The 13,912-nt window shown below is 45.7% G+C and overlaps 1 protein-coding gene across 1 annotated transcript in view; it reads right to left on the bottom strand.

Moving 5' to 3' along the window:
• The window catches only part of B3GNT2 (UDP-GlcNAc:betaGal beta-1,3-N-acetylglucosaminyltransferase 2), a 28,211-nt gene extending 17,352 nt beyond the window's left edge, over positions 1-10,859 (bottom strand). Inside the window, exon 1 of the mRNA XM_087823842.1 lies at positions 10,773-10,859. The gene's annotated coding sequence lies outside the window, so the exon portion shown is untranslated. The remainder of the gene's footprint in view (positions 1-10,772) is intronic.
• Between the last annotated feature and the right edge of the window lie 3,053 nt (positions 10,860-13,912).

Below are 13,912 nucleotides of genomic sequence, written 5' to 3'. Positions count from 1 at the left end.
ATACATATCCCTCAAAACATTTTGGCCTTTTATCCAAATGTTCTATTAAGGGGGGTGGAGGGGATTTGTTCAATCAAGACTTATGACTACATATTTAAAGAAGAGATTAAATAGTAACATTGCCTTCTGCGGTCACCTGCCAAGAAAAATTTACTTGTCAAGATAAAAGAGAACATGTTGTTTGCTCAATATATGGACACGCTACTGAGCAGCTTAGAAATCGGGCCTCTTTTACCAAGTGCAGTTTAAGTCACCCAATTTTAAGTATGTCTGTGAATGTCACCTTCACATATCACAGAGGTAATAATACTTGCATCTCCTCGTATTGAGTTTCCACCGTCTGCCCACTCTCCCCTGGTCCAGTCACTCCCATAACTTCTACTATCTCTACACTGATGACTCCCACACCTGGAGTCCAGCATGGACTTGCTCTCCCACTCTGGAAGGTGCCTACAAAACCTCCTAGTCATGTGTGGGGTAGGGACAAAAAAAGAGGCCATCATGCTGAAACCAGTGATGGCCACCTAAGGCTTCATTATATCACCCTCTGTGTCTGTACTTGTTTGAAATTTTTCATTATTAAGAGATTTCTTTAAAAGAGGATCCATCAGAATCTTGAGGGGGGGGGAATTTCAAAAGAGAAACATTCAGTTAAAAATAGGAGTATTCATGAGAGGTATTTTAAGTTCACTTGAAGAAAATAATTCCTTATGTGGTGAAGGAATCAGAAAGATTAAAAGGCTGCATCTTATTTACTTAAAGAATAAAAGCTACATAAGTTCCTTATAAACAAGCATCGAATTCAACCATAAAAATAATACACATAAAATATATGTCATTTGTTCCAAATGTTAAATATTTAGGAAGGATGGTATTTGTAACAAACCTACTTTGACCGTTTCAACGCTAGACAAATACATTTGATTCTGCAAACATCACCAGGCTTCCCACTGAACAATCTAGAGCCAGACTTGAAGGGTTTGGTTTTATTTTTTTAAAACACAACTGTGTTACTCCCTGATCAGAGAAGCGTGTGAATGTTAAATGCTTTTTAAAGAAAATAAACAACAGAATTCCGAAGCATGAATTTTAAGCCCCAGCAAGTTTACAGTCCATAGAAATAACCTTACTGGGGGGCTAATACGTTCACAGTCACGACAGCACTGGTTTCAAACGATCAATATGTGAGGTTGGCAGCGCAGGCTTTTTCTTCGGGGGGGGGGGAGGGAACAGAAGCCACTGAGTGGTTGCCATGGTCACAAAGCTATTTGAGGTCAGCTCTGGGACCAAAATCTACTTCAAGTTCTCCACTTGGACCAGTCACCTTCTCAGTGAGTCACGCCCCGCTTGCTGCTCCCTGGGTCCTGTATCAGTGGCCATCTCCACTTTCTCCCCACCTCACAGCTCTCCCTCTCCAGCGGCTCGGGCACAGGCTCCTCTTCCCTCTCTGCCAGCTTCCTGAAGCTGTCACGTCCCTGTGCTGTGCCTTGACTCTCCCGGTCCCCTCCACCCTCTACAGTCCTCACAGTCCTTGGCCTCTCCTGACTTCCCAGGGCACTCAACACTGCTGGCCTCCGCCTCTACCCCGACCCCAAGTTCAAGGCATAATCCGGCTTCTCCTCTTCCCGGTTCTCTTGTACCTTTGTTCCCGGCCTCATGCCCCCAAAACAGGCGCTCTCCACAGTTCTGGGCTCAAGCCTATTGCTGGGTTTCCCTAGCCCCACACTCCTGTCCCTGGGCCCTCTCAGACACCACTGAAGTGCTCCACAGTGTTGCACAGTGCCCCAACCTACCTGCATCTGCGGCTCACCTCCTCCACACCTCCCTGAATCGGTTTCCACACCCCACCACCATGAGAGTCTTTTTATGTCTCACTCCCTTTCAAATAAATCTCTCTCTCTCTCTCCCACACACACACACACACACACACACTCACACTTGAATCCTGTATCATCTCTGCATCCCTGACCTGGTTTGAGCCCTAAGTTTTCCCCCCAGCAAGACTGATGAAGTGACTTGATTCAGTGGTTATCAAGCACCTAATTAAATGGAGCAGTGTGTAAAACAGACAATGAAGAATAAAGTTATGTGGTCGATTTTCATAAGGTTGACAAGTGCTTAGACAAAATACAAAGCAGAGTACAGGGGATAAGAATGGTCAGAGGAAGCCTCTCTTCTCATAGAGGAGATGGGTGCAGGCGAGGGGACAATTCCAGGGAGAGGGAACAGCCATTGTAAAGGCCAGAGGCAGCTAGCTCGGACACCAGTACGGCGGCAGTGAATTGAGCCAAGGGCCTGGTAGAACTTTCGTTTTACTCAGAGGGGGATGAGGAACCACTGGAGGATTCTGAGTAGAGAAATGTATTAAGTAATCTCACTTTTTAAAGATTCCTCCAACTTCTGAGAATATACTCTTGTGGGGCAAATAGGAAGCAGGGAGCCCCATTAGGAGGCCATAAAATGGCCCAGACCCATGATCACACCTTCTCATTTACCTCTCTGGCTCAAGCTCACCTTCCTAAACACAAGCCCGACCATGACATGTCACCACATTCTCTCCATGAGAACCTTCCAGAGCTCACCATGACCTCCATAACCATCAAGTGCCACTTCTTTGCATGGTGATCGATGCTACACTGTGTCCTGTTACCCCTTCCTAAGCACCCTGTCCTCCAAACCCAGGGGATCACATCTGCTGTTTTCCCCAGAAACATTGCCACAAACCCCCCATCCCAACTGCCCCACCATCCTTTCTCTGCCCCTGAAGTTATTCAGCCTATGAAGGCTAAGCCCAAACACCACTTCCTCAGGAAGCCTTTCATGGCTGCCCCAACACTACATTCTGCTTACACCTCTACTAGGAAGCACTATTTCATCAGTTCCTGGTTAGAATTTCCACCAGACTGATAATTCCTCGAGGGCAAAAACTGCACCTGACCCATCTAGGAATACACATGGGGCCAAGCACAGTGCTAAGCATAAACTAAGTACTCAATCAATGCATGCTCTAAGTGAACAAATTGCCCATTTCATTATATATCAGCTTGAGGTCTTATGGGGCAGTGGGTTCCCTCTCGGCTACTGCAATCTGGAGGCCAGGCGTCCCTCTGATGGGAATGCGGCCCATCACTCCTGACAATGGTACAGCTACAAGTAGGAGCCAGAGTGGGGATAGACCTGAACCTACGCCATCAAAGCCTCCTGCCCTCTCTGCCAGGTGTCTCTACACAGGGCCAAACCATCTGTTTTAAATTTGTCTAAAGTGGTGGCAATGTGTTTTTCCTAAGCTCATTCAAGAAGTGTACAGATGCAGAGGAAAGCACCTAGAAGGATCCAAACCCAGTTAACAAGTAGTTAAATGTTAAGAGATGATGGAATTTTATTTTCCTCTACTTTATCTTGATTTGTTTCCCTAAATAAACATCTTAATGGGGGGGGGGGAGTCTTTTAGAAAGAATGCAAATTACCAACCTGGGACAGCAATTTTCATCTCATGGCACACATAAACTAATTACTAAAATTCTGCGGCACACCAAAAATATATTACATTTTTTGTTGATCTGACCAAAAAATTAGATACGATTCTGATTCATTCACACTGGGCTGCTACGGTTGTGTTGACTGTTGTCATTTTATTATTTGACAATCTAAAGGAAAAGAGGTCAGAGCCCCTGACTTGTCAGGTATTACATGTATTAAAAATTCTTGTAGCACACCAGCTGAAAATTGCTGGCCTGGGGGAATGCAATAGCCCCACCCTCAGGATTCCTTGTCACCCCACCCTGGGAACCTCATGTCCCACTGAGGATTCAGCTGTCCAGGCTCAGATGCAGAGGTCTGGGCAGATGCTAAACTCCTAAACAAAATACTAACACACCGCATCTAGCAATACATTAAAAAGATCATATAGCCCTGGCCACCATGGCTCAGTTGGTTGGGCATCATCCCGTGCACCAAAAGGTTGCCAGTTCAATTCTGTCAGGGCACATGCCTAGGTTGTGGTCTCAATCTTTGGTGGGGGGCATGCAGGAGACAGCTGATCCATGTTTCACTCTCACATTGATGTTTCTCCCTCTCTCCCCCTTTCCCATCCTCTCTCTCTAAAAATCAATAAAAAAAAGATTTTTTTAAAAAAGATTATACACTATGACCAAGTGGGATTTATTCTGGGGATGCAAGGTTGGGACAATATCCACAAATCAATAGATGTGATACATCACATAAACAAAATGAAGTATAAAAACCACATGATCATATCCATAGATACAGAAAAAGCATCTGTTAAAATGCAGTACCCATTTATAATAAAAACTCTCAGCAAAGTGGAAATAGAGGGAACATATCTCAATATAATAAAGGCCATATATGACAAACAGCCAACATCATACTCAATGGGTAAAAATTAAAAGCATTTCCCTTAAGATCAGGAATAAGATAGGGGTGTCCACTTCCACTACTCTGATTCTACTGGAAGTCCTAGCCACAGCGATCAGACAAGAAGAAAATATAAAAGGCACCCAAACTGGAAAGGAGGAAACAAAACTGTCATTATTTGCAGATGACGTGATTATGTATATAGAGAACCCTAAAGATTCCACCAAAAATCTACTAGAACTGATAAATGTATTCAGTAAAGTAGCAGGATACAAAATAAATATCCAGAAATCAGTTGCAGTTTTATACACCAATAATGAACTACCAGAAAGGGAAACTTAGAAAACAATCCCATTTACAACTGCATTTTAAAAAATTAAAATACCTCAGAATAAATTTACCAAGGATGTAAAAGACCTGTACTAGGAAAATTATAAGACACTGAAGGAGATACAAATAAGTGGAAGCATATACCATGTTCATGGGCAGGAAAAGTCAACATCTTAAAGATTCCATACTTCCCAGAGCAATCCATAGATTCAACACAATTCCTACCAAGATACCAACGGCATATTTCACAGAAATAGAACAAATATTCCAAAAACGTATATGGAACCACAAAAGACCCCAAATAGCCACAGCAATCTTGAAAAAGAAAAAGTTGGAGGAATCATGCTACCTAGTATCAAAATATACTACGAGGCCCTAGTTATCAAAACAGCATGGTGCTGACATAGAAACAGACATAGATCAATGAAACAAAATAAAGAGCCCAGAAATAAACCCATGCTTTTATGGGCAATTAATATTCAACAAAGGAGGCAAGAACATACAATGAGATAAAGATAGTTCATTCAATAAATGGTGCTGGGAAAATTGGACAAATATATGGGAAAAAAATGAAATTAGACCACCTTCTTACACCATACACAAGAATAAATTCAAAATGGATTAAAGACTTAAGGGTAAGAATCAAAACCACAAAAATCCTCGAAGAAAAATAGGTAGTAAAGGTCAAGAGGATCAATGGGGGGGCAACATCTGTAATACTTTCAACAATAAAGATAAATTTTTTTAAAATAGGCAGTAAAATCTCAGACATTTCTTGTAGCATTATTTTTTCTGATGTCTCCTTGGGCAAGAGAAACACACAAAAAATAAACAAATGGGACTACCTCAAACTAAAAAGTTTTTGCACACCAAAGGAAACCATTTACAAAATGAAAAGACAACCTACTGATGGGAGAACATATTCGCCAATGATAAATCTGATAAGGGGTTAACATCCAAAATTTATAAAAACTTATACAACTCAACACCAAAAAAAAAAAAAACACAAGCAATCCAATTTAAAAATGGGCATAGGACCTGAATAGGCACTTCTCCAAAGAGGACATACAGATGGCCAATAGACATATGAAGAGATGCTCAACATCACTAATCATCTGAGAAATGCAAATTAAAACCAACCACAATGAGGTATCACCTCACACCTGTCAGAGTGGCTGTCATCAATAAATAAACAAACAATAAGTGTTGGTGAGGGTGTGGAGGAAAGGGAACCCTTGTGTGCTGTTTGTGGGAATGCAGATTGGTGCAGTCACTGTGGAAAACATTATGGTGTTTCGTCAAAAATTTAAAAATGGAACTGCCGTATGTCCCAGAGATTCCACTTCTGGGAATATATTGGAAGAAACCTGAAACACTGATTTGAAAGAATATATGCACCCCTACGTTCACTGCAACGTTATTTACAATAACCAAGAGGGAAAGGAGGTGGGGGAGGTAGAAGAGGGTAAAGAGGGGATAAGTGATGACAGAAAGAGACTTGGCTTGGGGTGGTGAACACACAATACAATATACGGATGATGTCTTACAGAACTGTACACCTGAAAAACCTATATAATTTTATTAACCAATGTCACCCCAATAAATTCAGTAAAAAAATTTTTTAAATGACTCCCAAAACAGTATCCAATAAAACCACCAAAACACTGGGTACATGAGGCCATTGAATATATACCACTTATAGGATAAGACTATAAAAGCAATGGAAAAATTAGCGTCAGGTGAGGATAAAATAAACTTTTTAAATAAAATAAAAGTTGAAAATGTTTTAAATGGCTTGTCTGAAGCATGCAATTAACAACTGGCCCTGTGCTTTCACTTCTGAAATAATTATTTCACAAAATGTAAAGTTGTGAATGTTGTTCTGGGCTTCCTGGGCAATTACTGATGACTCTTATTGAAATTAAACTCTTCCATGGGCCTTAGAGTGTAAATTAGCTGTCATCACTGCACCCTTCTGCACACCAGGTCATATCACACAGGTGACCAATCAGCTCTGAATGGGACATTTCAATGACTGTCATCTCATGGCTTACAGAGGAAATGTCAATTAAAAATAACAGGGGATCAACTATCAAGAAATAATATGTCTTAATTACACTAAATGCTACATCAACAAAGTGTTGAATCAATATTTGGCCTCTAAGTTTCAATAAGAAACTTTTATAACTTTATAATAAAATAGCAAATCAAAACACATATTATATAGTTGCTTTTGTTATCACCTTTTTAAAGAAATAAAAGGGGAACGAGGAAACTGCATGTCAGATACAGTGCTAGTTATTTTAGGTGTTTCATCACATTAATTTTCTTAGCAAATCTACAATAGGGCTTTAACTCCCCCATATCACAAATGAGAAACTGAGGTTCATAGAAGTTAAGTAACTTAGTCACTAGACAGTAACTACAGTCACACAGTAAGTTGCAAAATGGAACATCAGAATAAAAACAATTTTAAACCCTACTCCAAGGGAATGTTCATAGATGCAGAGAAAATAACTTGCAGCAAATTCTTAGAGCTACCTGTATAACTACCTAAACCTAAAATTACACCAAATATTTTAAGACATACGATACAACTTTATCAACAATGCTAACTCTCAAAAGAAGTTTGAATTTTGTTACAAAAATTAAGAGAAGACAAGAAGACAGAGCTAATGGGCAAAGGGATAAAACTCATAGTAGGGGCAACGCACAGTGAGTACAAAAGCTCAACTCAGAATTGTAACAAACAGAAAACTCATACAAATAACTTTTTCCAGCAGTAAACTGTGCCACATGTTCCCTAATAACAAATTCTTCATCAAGTAACAAGTTCTTCCCACAGAAGCTTTGTTCAGACTAGCAAAGCCTCATCACCAGCCTTTGATGATGAAATCATTACATCAGTTCTCTCAAAACTCTATCCCACACATACACACACTCTCATTCAAATAGTAATTGCCTCTCCAGAGAGAGAAATTTATTCATCCTACAATATAGAGACATATTTGGCAAGTACCTAGTAACAGTTATTCGCCCTTGGGGGGCAGGGAGAAAGCAGCTGGATCCACACCTGTTGAGTTTATGTGTGCTGTGGTCTTTACTAGGTGCTTTCAGTTACGCAAGCCAGGAAACCCAACTTTCAAATTGTCAGAGTCCAGTTTAATTCACACTTTAGCCTTCTGTACACACTAGAAATGCCAGGCAATTGACTGAAAAGATTTTAGTTTCCCCTTGGCATCTGCAGATATAAGATCAAAAGGCCTCTTGTGAAAATTTTTCAGTACTAGTAATTTATACACCACCACTGGTATGTTGCAATAGATTACATAACCAAATATTATCCTAGATGCAAGAATCTCAATGTTTATAAAATTACCCATTTGCATTTATTAATTTTTAGTCTTTAATAAAATGCCCAATAAAAGTGTCAAAAAAAAAACTAAGTAGAGTCAAATATTGTAGCTATTAAGCAAATTAGAAAGAATTAAAAGCACTGACCCAGTATGTTAAGAACAACGTGTGCTTCAGGCACTTTCACAGCTCTGGGTCAGCATCCCTAAATTATGTGTTTTTTTCTTTTTGCTTTTTAAAAAACCAGCATTACTAGAAAACTAAAACTTAAAGTTTCAAAGTTTCTTTGAGAAACAAAAGATTCGCCACCTTTTCTCGTATCCTGAACCAGCTGAAGAAGTTCCACACGTTTCTATCAAGAACATCTTGGCTTTATACCAATAATGCATCGTGTAAAGCAAAATGATTAATAATTTTTTGGATTCTCATTAATATCCTAATGTAATTCTTTTATTATTTTTTTTTTAAAAAGCCACCCATTTGAACAAACTGTACAGGGAAAAATCAACCATAAATTATCAGTTTTACTTCCCTATTTTTAGCAACTTTAGTATCTTAGAATTAGAGAAATCTAAATTGTGATTTTTTTTAAAAAAAAACAAGGACATCTTCAAAAGTATAGGCCATCTGTATAGTCAGCTCTCCATCAAAAACCCAGAAAAAAATCAATTAATGAATTTTACACGCATATTGTGTTTATTTTCTTCAAAAGGCTACCTTATACATTGGACTTTAAAAACTATCTGCACCTGCCAAATTTGGCTGGTTTCAGCCTCAGATAAATCCAAACCATTTCCAAAACGGTTACTGTTTTTCCGTTTAAGGGGAAGTTGACACATGAAGGAACTTCTATACTGATGGCACAATGTCCACCACTCATTAAGCACTTCTTAACTGCCACCATACAAAGCTTAGGCATTTGGCAAACTATTTGTCCTCAAAAACAATCTGGTAGAGCAGACGTTACCATCCGCAAAACTGGATATGGAAAATAAGGCTGGGATGCTAAACTTGCCCAGGGTCACTGAACACGGCCTGGCAGCATCAAGATTAGTGAACAGCGAGGCTGGGAACTCTGAACACCTGCTGCAGGGAGATTCCTGAGGGAAGAAGCAATATTCCAGTCCGACAAAGGAACTTCAGAAAGATCTAAAGATGAAGACATCTGTAAAGGCTGGGCAGCGGGGAAAGGTTTACTCAGCCCGGTCTCAAAATCTAATCTGATTAAGAGTACAGAGGCTCTGTGTAACACTCTCCCAAATTCCACCAGGCTTAATAACCTCTATTCACAAGAAACAGAAGTGGGAACTAGGGCAGTGGGAAGTGACCACCGGGCCCTTGGGTCAGCTGTCAAGCTCTGCATGGGTGCGACCACGAGATGGCTGGGGAGCCCTTGGGCCGGGATCACCTGGGCCCCCGCCTTTCCAGTCCCAGGCCTGGCCCAGTTGGCCTCATGGTTAACCAGCCCCTCGCCTCCCGAGGCACAATTACACTGGAAATTTTTGTTATAACAAGTAGAAGCCCATTTTCACCAACTGGCTTGGCAATCCGAAATCTAAAGCAAGCCTCCAACAAGGGAGGGGCAGGAAAATATGATATAATTGTTCTAAACTATCGTTCTACGAAGATGCAGAGGCTCAGGAGGCCATGGGGAGCAAAGACAAATATACCACCCCCACGTTTCAGGCCGGAAAGAGGGCGCCTCCTGGATCACCACCCGGGTTTAAAACGTACATGTTATTTTCACAGGAGAGCTTCCGCGCTGTGCCACTTGTGGGGAGTTGGTGGGGAGTGGGGTTCCCCAGCTCTGAATGTAAATTAAGGTAACTTGTTTTACTGCCTCCAGAAGGGGCCGCCTGCCGTGCCCGGGTCGCCGCCAGAACCTGCGCCCCCGGCCCCGCGGGGCGCCCACCCCGCGCCCACCCTCCCACCCTCCGGGAGGTGCTGGGCAGAGGCCGCCAGCCCGCGCTCCCCGCACCCACCCCTTCCCCTCCCGGGTCTCAGCCTGGTTAATCATTCAACGCGGGCGCTGGGGAATATTTTTTTAGAGGTCAAAGCGAAAAGCTCTCCCTAAGTTTCGCATAAGCCAGTCTTCGGGGATCCGGAGGTGGCAGCGGCTGGCAGTGGGGGTGGGGAGAGGCCGCGGCGTCGCTCTGGCTCCGGGAACACCTGACCTCCCCCTGCGGCAAGGGAGGCCGGCGCGGCGGGCGCGGGGCGCGGGGCGCGGGTGCGAGTTCACGCGCCGCCCTCCTCCCCGAAACGCCGGAGCCACCCCGAGGACGCCGGCCCCGCACGCCCCTGCACATGGCCCGCAGCACCCCGGCGCGGGCTCTCCCGGAAGTTGGGGTGCAGCGGGACGGGGGGGGAGTCCCCGATCCCCGGGCTGGGGGTGGAATGGGGAAACAAGCTCCAAAGACACGCTGCCGTGGGATTTCATTACCAGGTCCCTCTAAGGAAAGGACGGCGGCGCGGCGCGGGTGGGAGCGGGGCGGGGGCGGGGGCGGGGGGACGCCGAATGCGGCAGGAGCCGCCTGGAGACGCCGGGACCGAGCCGGAGCCGGCGAGGAGCGAGGCTGGGGTGGAGAAGAGGGAGGCCGGGGGCGGGGGGAGGGGGGCGTGGGGTACAGGGAGCAGACGGGCTGTGGGGAGCAGAGCTGACGTGGGGAAGTGGTGGGAGAGGGGAAGCGGCGCGGTGCGCGCCCGCCCGGCCCTACCTTGTCCGGGAGCAGCTCCTGCTCGGCGGGGCGGGGGCGGGAGATCGCGGCCACATCCACGTCCCGGCCGCTCGGCGCGGCTCAGCCCCGCGACCGCCGCCGCTCACGCTCCATGCGCTGCGCCCGCCACTGGCGGCCCGGCGGTGTCGGCGGCGGGGACAGGTCCGCTCCGCTCCGCTCCGCTCCGCTCGGCTCCCGCACTTGTTGCAGCCGCGGCAGCTGCGCCTCGCTCCGGGTTCCAGCTCCGCGCCCAGTCACCGCCCTGGGCGCCCGGGCGCGCCCCGCCCTCGCCCTGCGAGCCTATCAGGCCGGGTGCCGCCCCTCACGTCACCGCCCGGCCCCGCCCGCCGCCCCGCGCCCCAAGTTTGGAGAAGGCCCGGCTGCCGCCTGTCAGCGAGTCCGCGCCGGGGACCCACCCGGGCTCGCGCTCCCGCTGGCTTCCCGGGACCCCTGCGCCCCCAGGCCCACCCCTGGAAAGCAGAAGGTTAAGCTGGAGGCAGGCGAGCCCGGGAGGTAGACCCTCCGGGAAAATGGGGCAGCTTGAAGTTCAAGAGAACTATATTCCATTTCCGGTCCACCCTAAATGCCTCCAGCTGCAGGTCGCCCCTCCGGCAGCGCCTCTGATGTTGGGGGACTAAGCGCAGGGCCTCGTGAGGACTCCAGTGACCTTTCCGGGCTGGAGCCAGTTTGTGACTGGACCTGCACTGGACCCCGCCCCACCTCGAGCGCTTGGGCGGGGGCGTCCCGGCAAAACCCGAGGTTCCACCGTGGAAGGTGCGGGGGGGGGGGGGGGGAACCAGGGCCAGAACGGGACTTGAGCAGACCAATGCTCTCTGCCCACCTAGTACCTGCTACCACTTCTTAGGTGCCCAAATGATGCCCTAGAGCCCAAGGCCTAGGGCGGTGCCCGGTTTGCCACTGCCACTCCATCTTCAGATTTATGAAGCTGCCTAGGACATGGTGAGGGGGAAGTTCTAGTTTTTGCGGTGACCTGCAAGTTTCCTCGAGGTTCCACCGATGTGTCGGGAAATCGGAAACGCGAAGTTCCCAGAGCCTGGGCCTCAAACCCGTGCCGGGCCAAGGGGCAGGGCGTGTACCTAGTGCAACCTAAAAGGGTTGAACTCTAACGGACGCACATCACCGGCTCCCCGGGGCTGGGGGGGGGGGGTTGGCGCCAACGACACCCACGGGCCAGAACTCCGGGGACCACAGTCGCCCCCTCTTTCCCAGCGCCCCCGCGAGCTCGCCAGGGCACTGCACTCTAAAGCAGCCCGAGCCGCTGCTGACGCAACCTAGGGGCCCCAGGTAAGCTGGGGGCGACCAGAAGGAGAGGTTGCCCGGGTCTGAAAGGCCGGGCGCAGCCAGGTTGTCACCCGTGCGCTCTGCGGGGAGGCAGGCGGGCCCCAGGCGCAACCGAAAGCGGACTCACCTCCTTTGTTCCTAATCTCTCCCGGAGGAAAGCAGTGTTCCCCTTTTAGGTAATCAGACTGAGGAATTAAGGACACTCCACCCTTAACTATTTGCATTTTTTAGAAGCCTTTCTGTAGCGGAATTAGCTCAAAATATTACTGTAGGAATTTCAGGCACCTTTGAGCTCAGCCCACCTAGTCTTAAGCTCAGCTCCAAAGAACAGGGTGCCGCTAGATGCACTGAGCCATGTGGGTCCACTGGAAACAAGAACTCTCAGTCAGATCTAGGAAAGTTTTAATTTGCAGTCTTCAGACGTTTTTGTTTTTATGTTGATCGCACGATACTCCTAAGAGTACAACATAATGTCCAGGAAACAAGCTAGATTTTTGCATATTCATAGAAAAACATCTGGAAGGATGCACGCTGTTAACCACAGCGTGTGGGACAGGGGTGTTGAAAGAGGGGGAAATGAATTTTATACCCTTACTGAATTCGAATTTTTCCAGTTATATTAACTTTCATCATTTAGGAAGCTAATAAACATTGTAAAGAAATGTAGAAATTAGAAAATCTTTAAGAACTCTACAGAAAGTATAAATTAATAAACAGATGAAGCCTATGTCTTTCATTTTGTGTCAAAATAATTAATCCTGAGTCCATGTTCTTTGGTTTAAATAAAGTATCTTTAAGCTGTTGTTCTTTAATTGCTGCAGTTTGACAACACTAACATCTGAAGATTTTCCTGTGCTGTCAGATTGGTATATTGTTTCTATGTGTATTTATCTTCCCTTTAAATGCACTCCCACTAGCCACAGACATACTTTCAGGAATTGCTAGCCAAGGAGTTTTTAGTTAAGGAACTGCTACAATGTCAGCTGGCAGCCAACAAGGAAATTAGCTTGTGTCCTTGGCAGCTGCCAAAAGCTGAGTAGGCCCTGAAATTTAAAAAATAAGGGCATTCTCTCCATCCAGCTATTAATTAATGCAGCTGGGAGTGTATCTGTAACAGTTACACTGTGTTTGGGGACTAAATTCCACAACCACTTGGCTATAGTCTCTACTCTTGGGTTGGGGCCTAAGTCCATCATCATTAGATAAAGATCTATTATTCATATATTTAACAAATATGTGTTGACCATCTACTAGGTGCACAGCACAGGGCTAGGCACTGGAGTAATGAAGATGGCAGGCAAACTCTTCCTTCTTGGAGCTAACAGTCTAGCTGGAGAGAGAAAGGCTTAACAATTAAATGCACTACCAATTATATAATTACAGTTGTGATATGGGCCAAAGAGAGTATAAGGTCCCATTTGTCTGGAGAGTCCAAGAGGAGGTGGCATTTGTGTTGAGCTCTGAAGGATGAGCAAGATTTATTCAGGCAAAGAGGAAAGTGGAACAGAGTTTCTGGCTATTTCAGGCTACAAAGGGGGATGTGGTTGAGGGAGAAGTTGGAAAGAGAGGCACAGGCTAGACCATGACGGGCTTAGTATACCATTTTCAGTGAGATCACTCTGACTGCAATGTGAAGAAGGAACCGGGGAGGGGGAGAGCAGGATGGAGGGACTGTTGCAATAATATAAGTTAAAAGGGTTGTTTGTCTAAGGAGAAGAGCTAATGGAGAGAAGTAGACACCAACAAGTGTTGGCAGCTGCTTAGAGAGGGAGGAATCAAGGCAAACTCCCAGGTTTCTGCTTCTTCAGCCAGATGAATGGTGGTGCAATTTTCTGATT

Source organism: Miniopterus natalensis, chromosome 13 (assembly GCF_054644295.1).
Source record: "Miniopterus natalensis isolate mMinNat1 chromosome 13, mMinNat1.hap1, whole genome shotgun sequence".
Taxonomy (NCBI): domain Eukaryota; kingdom Metazoa; phylum Chordata; class Mammalia; order Chiroptera; family Miniopteridae; genus Miniopterus; species Miniopterus natalensis.
The sequence above is the reverse complement of the archived record's forward strand: the minus strand, read 5'-3'. Positions and strand labels throughout refer to the sequence as shown.